This window comes from Bombus fervidus, chromosome 7 (genome assembly GCF_041682495.2).
Source record: "Bombus fervidus isolate BK054 chromosome 7, iyBomFerv1, whole genome shotgun sequence".
Taxonomy (NCBI): Eukaryota; Metazoa; Arthropoda; class Insecta; order Hymenoptera; family Apidae; genus Bombus; species Bombus fervidus.
The window spans coordinates 17,525,681-17,540,066 of NC_091523.1; the positions used below are offsets into that span (position 1 = coordinate 17,525,681).

The following is a 14,386-nucleotide window of genomic DNA, read 5'->3' on the forward strand; positions in this document are numbered from 1 at the left end:
ATCGATACGTTTGACGGAGAGTTTAAAGTCTAAAAGAAAGTTTGCGTCGTTGCCAAAGCTTCATGCACGGTTCATAACATGCTACAATAGGTTTACGTTGCCTTCTCGCGAAAAATGCACCAAGGGTATGACACGGGTAAGGTTTGAGTTCCGTCGGAGAGGATTAGAACCTAATTAGCTGGTAACTGAGTAATTAGACATAGGACAGAATTATTTACACGAGCAATTAAGCTTCTAAAGTCAGCTTTATGAGAATACGCAACGTCCGCGTCAGCAATATGGTTTAAACTTTGCACATTGTTAACGCGAATCTTGTGGATCAGTGTGATATTAAATACGCAAAGTGTGCCGTAATTAACAAATAGTTGGAAAGCTACTTTCGCAACTGAAAATAAGGTGAAAATAAAAAGACAGAAGATGCGTTTTAAGCGTTATTTGCTAGCTATCGATTCGATTATATTAAACGGTATATTCTTACGACAATATAAATAACGAACCTCGCACCTCTGCGTAATACACTGGTAGACGTGGCGTACATTAACCGCGTGCTAAATTTGTGCCAAATCAGTAGCTCGAACGTTGTGCATTCACCCTCATTAGCAGTAACCAGGTTTCGAATAATCTCCAGCTAATCAGTTAACGTCTTATGCTTCCATTAGATTAAAGTCCAATTACACAGCATCAAGGAGCAAGTAATCGTCGGTCACATATGCTACCTACCTGTCATTTAATTATACATGTATGTAAGATGCATTAAAATCATGTAATTTTCTATTACCCTCTCTCTCTCTCTCTCTGTTTTCAAGCCACAACTATATACGGGTGTACTTGCTAAATTTTTCCATAAAACCAATTTTTCTTGTTTACACCATCCACGCGTTGTTCGACAAATACCATTTAAGGATCTACGAATTCTTGAGTCGAAACACCATTATCGTTGTCGAAATAACGAACGATACCCATGGGTACAAGGAAAACGTAGCTCCTCGAACATCGAAACATTCGTTCAAGAGAAAAATATTCACGCGTTTCGCTCGTTCGGAGTAAATTTGTGAAGCGGCGATTTTTTTTATCGAAAGTTAAATAAAGAGAGAAGAGAAAAAACTGTCGTTGTGGAAAACGGAACAACGATCGAATCGTTAGCTGGACTGACCGCGATTCGAATGCGCCACGTCTGTTGTTCGAAGCTACGAATAATACTTAATGCGGATAATATAAATGGAAAAACGATACCAGAAGGTTGGCAGAAAAAGAGAGAAAGAAAAGGAAACATGTACACGCGGCAGATAATTTTTGAATACTCAGGGTACTGAAACCGTTCAAAGATTTAAATACGTTTCGGACGGACGAACGCGATTTGCTTTCGCCGAAAATCGATGGCCGACGACGATAATCGTCGATGAATATAAATGACCGAAAGATCGAAAGACAGGAACCGTCGGGAAGCGAAGCAGTCGTCCGAGCGAAAAGAATTTCACGAACGCCAGATTTCGCCGAGAGTCTCGCGACCCTTTTCCTCTTTTTCCGATCGTTCATGCGATTACTGAAACACGTAGCTATTTTCAATACGCGGTACGGACACATAGTTGGAAATAAAAGCAACATGCTCCATTTATTATGCGTATTTATTGGAATATGTAGGTACGGTTGCCTTCAATCGCTTCAAAGCGTCCTTCGTTCTCTTCGGCTGCGAACTGTACCGTTTTATTTACGAAGCGAATACCTATTCTTCGCGAGATAGCCAACAAAAGGGGAAGAATTTACATCTAACAGATTAAATAGCTTGATTGACCGGAATGCTTGAACGAATAAAAAGCGACGAACATTAGATCGGCCCGTATACGAAGCGTAGGTACTTGATAATAAAATTTCAAGAATGACGCGTTTCAAGATTTTCTGGAAACAGCCTTTTGTTACTTCAAAGGGCTGAATAAATTGTTTCGTAATAATGAAATTACGAAGACAGTTTTGCGATAATTTTTGAATTTTAAATAATGAAATTAGTTAATTATCGAAATAAAATGGCATGAAAATTACGTTAATCAGATGTATGATATTTTAAAGGAATTTACGTATTTAAAATGTTACTTTAGAAGTACTTTGTACGGAGCAAATAAATTAAATCTCGGTTTTGAAATTCAGTCGACCGATATTCCAATCGTTATATACTTTTCGTAATCACTCTTACCGCTTTGACGCTTATTTCATATCAGTCCGAACTTTAAACTCGACGTATAAAGGAGTATATTCCGTAAATGGAACGTTTTGAAAGCGACAATCGCTCGAAATATAAGATCTGCGTATAAAGAATTTATGGATATGGAATTTAATGAAAAAGCAAATTAATTAAAGTACTTGCTAAAACGATACTGTCTCTCCATTTTCTTACGCTGCTCGATAGTTATTCTGCAAGGGATTAATGCAATGAAAACAAGATAAACATTCAAAACGATATACAAGGATCGCTTCGGTTAACGTTATATCGTTTAACGCAAATATTTGTCCGGATCCATAACGAACTAATGCGCTTAAAAAATTAATGGGAAGAAAACGTAATTCATAATACATTCCATAATTTCCAGTAGCTCTTCAATTTGAATTATTACGTGCTTCGATTTTACGGTTTTCCAGCTGGATTCGCTTCGGCCAAAGCGATAAAGCGATCTTCGTTTACTTAGAAATTCAAAATGTACGAGGATATCGTTTCGACTTTTTATCACTTTGCGCTTTTATCAAATTTCTGAGTTAGACGCAGTCGGATCGCAGAATCGTACATCGACGTTTTATTCCGCACCGTTTATATCATTTTTATAATATTCCTTTTATTTTTCGGAATTATCCAACTTGGAAATCAATATTTTCAATTATAAAGCAAACAAACGTTTAAACGTAATATCGAGATTGTATTTTGTACATTTTCATTTGCAGCATCTATAGAATCAAATAACAATCGGTATAATAAAGGACTTCATAATACGAATGACAAAAGTGTAAGAGTCGATATAGTTATGGAGTTACAGAGGAGAAAAAAGTTTAATTATATTTTACGTAATTGGTGAAATTATTAGGTCATGGTTCTAACAGTAGTCTTTCTCGATTTTACACAATTGTTCGAATAAACGCGGTTATAATCGTATAACGAATTATTTAAAAACCTGCATAAATCGCTGCCGTTCTCATCGTCCTTTTTTTCTTTCAATTCCTCGAGGTTTTCAGTACGCGTACGTCGAAATACGTGCTTGCAGCAACTCGTAAAAATAACGGAGATATCATACTTACTCTTACAACTTTGTTCGAAAACAGGCACGAAAAGGAAACCGCCGTTTTGAATCTTTGCGTTATTTGTCAAGCGAAATTAAACGGCATGAAGGTGATAAGAACGACGTGCTAAGTAACTTAATATCGTGAAACGATATTTATACCGTGTATAATAACAAATATTTCGAGATAAACTAAGATACTTTGCTTGATTAATAATTACAACGATTATCACGACGTTAATAATTTTATCGAATAATATGGAAGAAATACAAAGAGCAGCTTCAGAATCATAAGAATTTTTGTGTAGATAGATATTTCGAAGAGTCACAGTTATAAACGAATAATAGCACAAAATTTACCATTTCGTTAGGCTACCAACCTTTTATCTTTTCAATTTGTTCGATTGTTATTCTTTGACATATTTCAATGAAATATGTCAATAATGTCTCTTTGTGTCTCTCGCACGATTCCTCGTATTCGCTTGCAACAGAGAGCGAAACGTCGATGGGCAGGAAAATATAAATCAACTTCCTCCGGTTTCAATGTGTATATAATAATTAAACATTTCGCTAACCAGTTTCCATAAATTCGACGTTCCAATTGGTTCGATGTGATAAAAACGTAAACAGAGTGACGAGCAAACAAGAAAACGCCATCCGTTAAAAGGAGCCGATTTCCGGAAGAGAGACAAGGAGTATCGTTAACCAATCGACCAAAAGAGTATCGGGAACAATCGGACCGTGTTACCCAAGTAGGCGTGTTATTATGATCGTTGGATAACGATAATTATTGTCGTTAACGAGGGAATTCCGTCGAGTGATTAACGATAAATACTTGATTCGAATGCCATTGCTGTTTTCCACTTGTTAATTTTCGTCGATTTCCTTAATCTACCGATCCATAGTCTCGAGTTGAATTCCGAAACGGATATGAGTAAACAACGAATAATAGGACCGAATTGATTTTCACGGTGGGCAAGAGAATATCGTTGAGTAATCGACTGAAGAGAGAACTCGAGGCAAAGACGTGGTAAATCACATGTATGTTTTATTAATGGCGAAAGGATTAATAATAGAGGTATTAAAATGACTTTTAGCTACTTTCGTTAAAAATTTAAAAGGTGGTAGGATTTTATTATTATTATTATTTTCCTTTTTTTTCGCTTTTTTTGCCTCTGTAAAAGCGTAATGGCATTTAGACATGTAGTCTAACTACATGCAGTTAGGTAGCAAAAAATAAAAAAATAAAACGATCTTACAGCTACATTAATTGGTATCGACCTATGCGAGCTAAAGTTATTAAAGATTTTCTTCAAAAACTACAGGATCGAGAAAAAGCGAGGCGATTAACTAAATGGACAATTTTGATAGAAAGTTGAGAATAATAGCGGAGCCGCACGAATCGTGTTTCATATTTAAATTTCAATAGCTTTGAAATATGGTTTACCGTTACGTGAAAGTTCCAAATATCGTTCTTCTCTTTTATTGGTTGAGACAGTTACAAGGGATGAAACAAAATTTCAATATCAAGATATAAAAGTTTACTTTTATGATATTTCTTCGTAAATATTTTTGAACTAAAGTGTCTTAATAATTTCGAAGCAGCATACTCTTTTCATTCGGTAGTTAGATATCGTAGCTTCCCTTTCGAGATTAGGATAACAAAGGTAAATACACCGTTTATTTATGCCGAGTCAAATGTTATTTAAATCGAAATGAAGACCGAATGATACTGACAAATAGAGAAAGTAATAATCATCTGTGTTTTAATCTTAATCCGTTTAATCCATATAAATTAGCTTTTAAAAGTTAAGCTGAAAATACAGCAAGGTATATTACTTGACCCACTATTTTATGCTTTACATTATACATATTTACTGGTGCTCTATCTGCAGGGAAAGTTGTGTCCAAACTATCCTTTTGCTGTGAAAAAATTATGAATAAATTCATTAAAACGTAAAACAACTTTATCATTTATTTTTGTAAGGGATGCGAAAACGCCAGGACTAATAATCTTCCTTGACCGCTTTTAGTTGTCAAAACACGGCAGAATATTTTGATAAAATATATCCGTGCGTTAGATTAATTTAAAGTGCTCGTGCTATTTAGAGTATTAAATGGGCATATGCAAAAGAGAACTCGGAATATAGTGCATCCCGCTGAATAATAGCGAGACAAATTATTCTCGACTATTCATACGCGTTAGAAAAACGAAATGCAAAGATCTGCGATGTACGACTGAGAAAAAGATTTTATAGCAGGTGAACGCAGGATATTTATGAAATATGCGCTTTTTCGCCCTCCAATAAAGTAGCACGAGACGAATTTTCTTAATTACTTTCAAATGAAACGAATATTAAATTCTCTGTTTCTGTGTTTTATCTACTACAGATAGGCGCTATATGCCAGCAATTGTATCGTGAAATATGCAATCTTATAAAAATTCATTTAGAATCGGTTAACAAAGATATGTGATTGTAAATCCCAAGTTTAACCGGTTAATTCGCCTGTTTCGCTTTAATTGGAACGCGATTTAGCGATCTGTAATGAGATTTTTCCTACGCATTTCACCTTTGAAACTGTTCCTTCAAAAAGATAGAAGCTACGAAACATAAATTACGAAAATTACTTTCAACTCACGATTTGACCTTTGTGCCGCGGCTCACCGGCACCTAAGCTATTCTAGCTGTAAAGCAATTCTGTTCCCAACACCATTCTACTTCTAAAACTATGTTAAAAGTAGTACTCGACTCCTACTAAACTAGTAACGTCTGCGGCAGAATGCAAGCAAAATTCGCCAAATAAATCCCTTTACAACCGCAACGAAGTTCCATACCGTATTCGTGGATATCCAGTAGGAAATACAAGACGATTTTCGAGCAAGTCAGCCGGAAGTCTGAACAAGTGGTTGCGCGCGACCGTTCGTTATTTTTCCGCGATTCCGTTAGCCTCATTACGCGTCTCATTCGTATCAGGGAAAAGGAGACGAAGCAACAACGAGAAAACTGCGAAATGCCACGAACCCCGGCTGATTTCCGAAGCAGACGGTGCGTTATCCAATGGAACGGGAGACAGCCATGGAACAGCTCGGCTGTATCATCGCCGATAGAACAGCGCGAATAACAGTCGGTGTGCACGACTCGTGTATAAGGGGTGCACGATTGAACGCCGGACGGACAGGCTCCTCTCAACCAAGCACGAGCCACTCTTTCATTACATAATGATTCCTGTGCGCAGCATGAAAATTAACCCCTCAACGGACAACATTTTTCCATCTAACCAGCTAAAAATGTAGAATCTTGCGTTTACAAATAGGTATCTATGATGCGTGTACGTATTACAAAATGTGTTCAAATTTTTGCAACGATCGCATATTCTTCGCTCGCTTTAACTCTCTATCGCTGTTACGATAATGGAAGATATCGTGAAATTACTTGTTTGATAATAGAAATAACGATTAATACTCGCTAACCATTTTCGTTCCATTAAACAGGAAATATACAAATTTTCTATCAAATTAATGTACAATGATTAATATAACAGTATTGGGTAAACATTCGTAACTACTACTGAAAATGCATTACTGCTATTACAACAGTCGTACAGCAGTTGTAGTCATTTAACTGTACGTTGGTACATTACGACCTATTTAAGAATTAATATCCTTCGCGACCTCGATAGGTTAACACTTCGTTGGCAATTGTATCGCGCGCTATTGTTAATTATAGTATCTGTTAAAATGCAATATACGGCGTATATCAGGATTATTTCATCGTCGAGTCAATTAGATTTACGTACATGTCTCTGCAAGAAGGTAATATCCGTTTTAAAGAATTTCCTTTTTTCTTCTAAACCGAAGCAATATCGTCGATGTATGAAATTAACGTATAAAATGACTACGTTATCTTCTTATTATCGCAATTCCTTACCTATGTATTCACTATCTATGGTTCTGTTCGATTAAATTGTACAGGATAAACTTCCTAACGCTCAACATCAAGATACAAGTTACTCTTCCTTATCTCGAACAAGAGAAAGAAGAGAAAACGTCGAACGTCGAAAATACCTTCTACGAAGAGGCAAATTTCGCGTCATAAAAATAATTTTTTATTAAAAAATTAAAAAAATTTCCGATAGTACCCTTCGATCTATTTCGACGTAAGCGTAATTTCGCTTTTATATATCTGGAAAACGAAAGATATTGTTGGAAATTTGAAATACTTTTGGAAACTCGAAGGATGTACAATCTTTTGACTTTATACGACAATTTACATATCGTAAGCCTTCGAGAACGTGAAACTTTGGACAAGGATCGTGGCACCGCTGACCAGTCGCCCGAGTCAGGGGTATGAGCAACGTCGCTGCATTGTATAGATTCTATGACCGTGCACCAAGCTTATGCAGGGCGTATACAACATTCAGCAACCGCTGCCGAAAGCCTTTATCGATATTTTCGCACTTCTGTCTCACCTAGAAATTCTTCAAGAATATCTCGGTGAAAAGTGTCAAAAGTCTGAAACTGATTTTAGATTAATTTTTAAAGTAGAACCCGCTTTAATCCCTTACGATCGAACTTGTCGAACTCGCTCGCCTTCGAAATCCAAAACGATTCGAATCTTATAACTCAAAGTTCCGCGACTCTCCAACTTGCAATATTGTGAACATTTCGGAATTCGGCAAACTTAGTTTCATTGTATAAAGCTTAAAAATCATAAAAACTCGTGTAGAAAACTTTATGTCGTCATTTACATGGTGACTGGTCTAGCGACGATTGCGAATTCGAAACTTGTCGGGAAACCAAATTGAAAACTTCGAAGCCAATTCTAGAGAGAAATATGTTGCACGGCGTTGTTATGGGAGGAATGAAATTCCAGCTGTTTCTACGACGAACCTCGCCAGGCCGTATGAATCCAAGAAGCGCGGACTGGCGATATATCGTTTTTGACTGGATGTTTGAAACGAAACGAAACGATGCGGTCAGTGGTACCCGCGTCGTCCCTGTTACACGACACGAATCCTACTTTTCGTAGTTTTAAAGCCAATGATAACTTTCGATCTGTAAGTATATCCGATCAGTCTATCGGTCGAACCACATAAAATATGTAAAATATACGGACGTATGAGGATTAGCGACTGTGACCGCGATATCTTCCGTCTGTACGTTCAGAAAAGTAATACGAAAAATTTGTATCATCCGCGGGTTGCCCATTTTTTGGTCACGATAGAGGAGAACTTTAGCTTTTATTTTTCCAAAGTGTTACGTTGATTATCGCACGTAACTGAGCCGTCGATGTAGCCGACATACAGGTTTTGTACATTTCTGGTGAAAAGGAAACGACTGCGAATTACTAAAAACCAACCGAGCAACACGAACACCAGCTCGATGAAACGTAATCAGGATATATTGTGAAACCTGGTTTTATTTAATTCTACGATACAGGCCGGGTCACTCTAATTTCCACGCGAATGAAACACGAGTTTAGACAGGAGCTGCCACCGCGATACGTAGTTTCTGCGAGAGAAACGGTATAATTGAAGTGGCCAAGATGAACCAATAGAAATAGCAGAATTTGCAATTAAACGTAAAACGTTACTTAAATTGTATTAACTTTCTTTGGAAAATATGAACAACGGGTCTACTGGCTTCGTGGCTACAATATCTAAATGTCTTTATTATATAAGAAACTTACTGCTTACAATCGATCGAACATCGACAACGTTGTACAACTTGAATTTCTTGTATCTATTCATTTACTTTTATCGATACGCTTACTCCAATCTGTTCGTTTTCGTAATTGGGATAAGTTACCTGTTGTGCGAATAAATCGTCCGTTCTTTGTCCTATTCGCCTAACGCTAGGCTTGAGAGCTTGAAAATCAAACTGAATCGCAATTGATAGAATTATTATAATAGCGTATCTCTTCCTTTTGCGGTATTTCGTCTACGTTCTCTAAATCTATATAAACACTAGTCTACATCTGCGAAGGTTACATATGCTCTCACTTAAAAGCCAATGAAACACCGAAGCGTGCTGACACGCGTTGATATTCAAAAGTTTTCCAACAACGCCCGATTCTCGTAGTGAAAACCTACAAATAACAACAAATTGTTCGATAAACCGATTTGCGATCCGTTCCTGAAAACTTTTATCCATGCCTGGAAAATCGTCGATTCGATAACATTTCGCTTGTCACAGCAAATACGTCGGATGTTACAGAATGTTTTAAACGGTCGCTTGGAAAATTCGAAAGAGTCGAAACAAAAATGAAATGCGGACAAAGCTGACGGAATTCGTTTGTAAGCAGTATCTTCAAAAAATCGTCGATGCTTGTTACTTGGACGTGTATCCATTGTCCAGTCAGAAAATCAATGTTCAACTCTGCTTTACCATCCTCCGCATCTCGCTTTTTTCTCCTGTTTTTGAAAAACAATACGACGGACGAATATTTCGGCTTCGCGAAACTACGATTTCATGTTCGTTGAAGTACAGGGGTGAAGATATTACGCGAAAGTAAATGTTTTCGCTATACGAATACATAATTTTGACCGAATAATAACGGCACTTTGAATAGCTACTACGAAGCTCGATACGATTTAGTTAATTCGAACGAGTGATACCAATTCGGACGTCGAAAGGAATGGCCACGCTATAAATCACGCGTCATTTAAAGGCAAAGAGTTAAAAAGCAAACTCTCGTACTCGCGCGAGTTGCTACGGTGCGAGTAACATAAACGCTCCCTTCTCTTCCATAACGTTGTAAAGTTGCTTTGAAAACATTTGTTACGGAGAAACAGGAAAGGCGGAAGACGGAATTTCATCAAATTGAAAGTTTTCACCTTCGATATCTCAAAAGGTACACGCGTATAAAGTATCACCTTCCGTGCTCTACCTCTGCCATAGCCGCCCTCGCTTTATCGCGATAAAAAGAAACTCAAACACACGTTTTCCGCGCTTTCAGCTTTACACGATGCTACCGCTGGCCTACTTTTCAACTGTTTCGTGAACGCGTTAAATGGTCACAGTTTACGGATGAGTTCGTTCGGTTTTCGCAATTTTCCGTTCATCTTCTCCGCGATCCAACCGTCGAACAGAAAAAGAGGAACACAGAGGGATGAAAACGTTGTGCTAAATGACTGACGTTTCGTAAAGCTCCCACGGATTTCACAACTCCGACTCTTGTTTTCAGTAACTTGGAGAACGTTGTACGTCTAAACGGAAAAAGGCAGTTGGTGTGTATGTGCGAGATAAAGAGACAGACGAAGAGGGAGAGGGTTGCAGAAGCTCCTGTCCATAGAGCATGTTCATTCGCAGCGGCAGCTGTGCAAATCTGCCGCGCGTATCGCGGTCGCGCTAATGGACAAAAGGGTAATTTGTAATCGCTAATTACATCCAGTTAAATCTGACGTGTTCACCCCGAAAGCGGTGGTACGCGTGACGTTATCCCTCTCCCGAACACCGATTCGCAGCCACCCTCCGTTCCAGCCCTTTCACCCTGCCACCGTCCGAGGTCGGTATGATTAGTACGAACGATAAGTCGAGACGTCTGACGTATTCTCAGCGCTGTTATCTGGCTGTAATTAGTTGCGTGGAACACCGCGCGTAATTAAGACAAAAACTTCTCGTGTAAGTGTCACGCTATACGTGATATCGACGCGCGATGTTCTTCGTCCGAAGAGCCGTTGTCCGGTGGACCCTGGGGCCCGTCTTGGAAAAGCGTGCTCGTTACGCGACCCAAGATTTTATCGCGATAGAACGCGCGGCCACGTTATTCTCAAACAGACTGCGCGAATTAGAGCGGCTGTCGAGATCCACGAGGAGTCCAGCGTCTGCGTTGCGTTCGCTGTTGATCGACCGTTTGCTCGATTAGTTAGCATCGGGTCCTTTGACGTGTTGGTGATCGACGTACAGAAACGATCGGAGTATAGCGTAATTAGTAGCTATTAGTTGGAGGAATTTTGAGAAGTAAACGTACGTTAGACGCGATCGATCGAAATCAGTGTCGGTTCCTAGCCTTTAGTGTTTCTATCAGAGTAATTTCTTTTTCAAAACTGTGATTGGAATAATATGACGGTTTCAGTTTATTTTGTAACAGATACACGTATACATACGTAATATATATAGCGATAAAAGTTAAGAACGACGAAGCCGTTTGAACTTACGATGCGGACAAATTACGTGTACAGTTTTCACGTCCTGTTTGAAAAAATTACATTTCATATACACCAATCTAATACGATACGCGACTCTAATTAGATCGTAGATACTTAGTTAATGCAGATTAATAGCGCTATATCGTTATGAAAATTACGAAGAATGGGCAAAATAGAACAGGGATGCTTAAAACGTGATACAACGTGCGATATGCTTACCGCGTAAAAAAGTTAATTAATTTAAGAAAGGAGAAGTAATCTATGATAAAAGAATCCTCTGTACGAGATACGTTTAAGAGTGTATAGATCATATCGCTACTCGTAAAATTCATCTTATCGAGAGAAGTCGTGTGATCGGCTTTTTACCATGGCCTACGTTGGTAGAAACTTCTCGAGTCTCTTGCAAATTTTATCGTTCTGCGCATTAACTTCGGAACGAAAGCGTTCGATAAATCTTGGAAAACGATAAATTACTTGTAACGTGCGATTAAATTTCTATGTGAGAAAACAGTGACAGTCGGATAAAATCTCGATGACACTCCGACACCGCATTTATGGTAATTTCACGCAACAGAATTAACGATCGTTGCCGTTGTTTGCCAGCAGTGACAAGAGCAATGCAAGTTCATACAACCTCGTGCACGCTTATTATTTTTACTCTGATTAATTGCTCATCTGATATCCATAATAATTTACCGGACGCATATGATTTTACATTAATACAACCAACAACGAGGATCAAACACGTGCCACGATAAACCACAATAACAAAACATTTGTTAAGCTAATACATCTATGTTACGATATATCCATATATACATAGCAAAACAATGTTGTATAACAGGTTGTTTTGTAGCGTATAACCTGCCATACGCTATCCATAAGCGTTAACGAACATTACGTATATTCTTCTCTTTTTGTAGCAAGTTTTATTAACTTTGCTAAGACGCAACGATCGATAGCCGATAAAATATCAGTAGAAATAATATATTTCCACGTGCACGTTGGCACGATCGTCGATAAACATGATTCTTGAATCGAAATTCAAATCATTCCTGTACGTGACTTTGGATTAACACAAGATAATTTAACCAAACATACCGCGATAATATTGCCGGTTGCTTCCGTGACCGAAACAATACGCCATTAGCATCTCAACGCAATCGTAATTATATGCTCGTGAACTCACGCAACACCGAGTAACCGCACCGTTATCTCTGGCTAACCCTATTATAATTCGTATTAGGTCAGACTGCAAAGCCGCTTTTAGCGGAGGTTCTCACCCTGTTTTAGCAGGTGTCACATTTTTATTGGCTCGTTTCTCGCCGCGATAAAAGCCCGTCTCCCCTATCGCTATTAAACGTCGCTATTATTACTGTCGTTGTGATTGATTAACACGTCGTTCACCCGATTAACGCGACAGCGATGTCGTTAACGCTACGTATAACTCGAGCAATGCGGCGTTCCTAATAATCACCACGGCGGACAACCTTCCACGGCCAAAGTTTCCACGAATACGAAACGCTTTCGTTTCTTCCATACACACTGCATAATTTCTTTTCCCCCTTGTTCGTTGTCGAGTTTATAATTGTATCGACCTGCCGCAACGTCGAAGTGCTGTTTTTCTTCCCATTCGAATACAGCTGACCTCGAAGGAATAAAGCTGTCTACCGGTCTTAAAGTAATCAAAACGAGTTCGATCCCGTGCAACTTTCGATCGCATCAGAATACGAAAAGTCAGCCGTTCGAAGAGCTTCTTTCGAATTTGAGAGCCAATTCGTTTAGCGCTCTATTTATATGAATATAAATTCAAAGCGTTATTTTCCATTTATTTTTTTTTTTTTTTTAATGAAAGAGGGAAGCTCTGTTTCTAAATTAACGAGTTGCTCTCGACTCGTAGCTGCTACTGCGCTGCTTTTTTAAAACTCGTTGCACAGAAAACAGTACTGAAATTAATTATTTCGAAATGTTCCCATCTCTTTTATGTCCTTTACTTAACACCTAAAAATGTTTACGAATATGATACATTTTACCGATATTATATTACGTTATGTTATAATTGTAGTTACAAGTATGGTATTAATTTTAATCATGTTGAATCATGGAATACGGTCGACTGATTGCTGAACAGTAAATAATACACGAATAGAAGCAATTCGGTCCGTGTTAAATTGAAAATATCGAAAGGAAATTATACGTATTGCGATAAACGTGTGTTTGTATCGTTACGTACATCACGCGTTCGGAAATAATACAAGTCGCAAGCAGCGATCAATTTTTCGTTAATTATATATCGTTAGAAGGTATTACGTTATTTGCGCATTTGCACGATTTATTTAAGCATGGAACCGACGATAGATAGGGATAGGGTAGATGTGGATGGTAGACCCGCGATCACGGTCAATCGATCGAATTTATGATATTGTTTTTATAAAAATTTTGATCAAATTTAACCGACACCAACCAACAATCGAATAACGCTAGCAAAGCTCGTTAAATAAAAACCAAAAAGCGATGATATTTGCATATTACATTTGATTAGAGCGGATAACAAAGAGGTCGAATATGGTCACTTAGGTTGAGAGTCTTGGCGATATTTTCATGAAATTACAACGTCGCCTAATCATACTCGGCATCTGCGAGCGTGCCGTCGATTTATTCAGCACACACGCCGCTAAAGATTTGCACACGAAACACGTGCGTGCTGCCAGCAAGTATGCAGAAATGCTCGAATAAATAATATCAGAGCACGTTCGAGGACCTCGATTTATTAAATGGCGGCTGAATCTCGTGATACGGTTGAAATGGGAAATGAGTAATGGAGTCGAGTGCGGCGGTGACCTCGCAAGTAAGTTCGATATTGCGAGCGTATAATCCTTTCCTAATGACGCACCCGTTTTTAGCCTTAAATGCGGCTGACACGTCGCAATCGTACAGCACCGTTAAAAGCAAGCCTTCTCGTGTTTTCCGCGCAT

The 14,386-nt window shown here is 38.4% G+C and overlaps 1 protein-coding gene across 6 annotated transcripts in view; it reads left to right on the forward strand.

The window, feature by feature from the left end:
* The window catches only part of LOC139989119 (uncharacterized), a 264,602-nt gene that overhangs the window by 248,055 nt on the left and 2,161 nt on the right, over positions 1-14,386 (forward strand). The window lies entirely within an intron of this gene.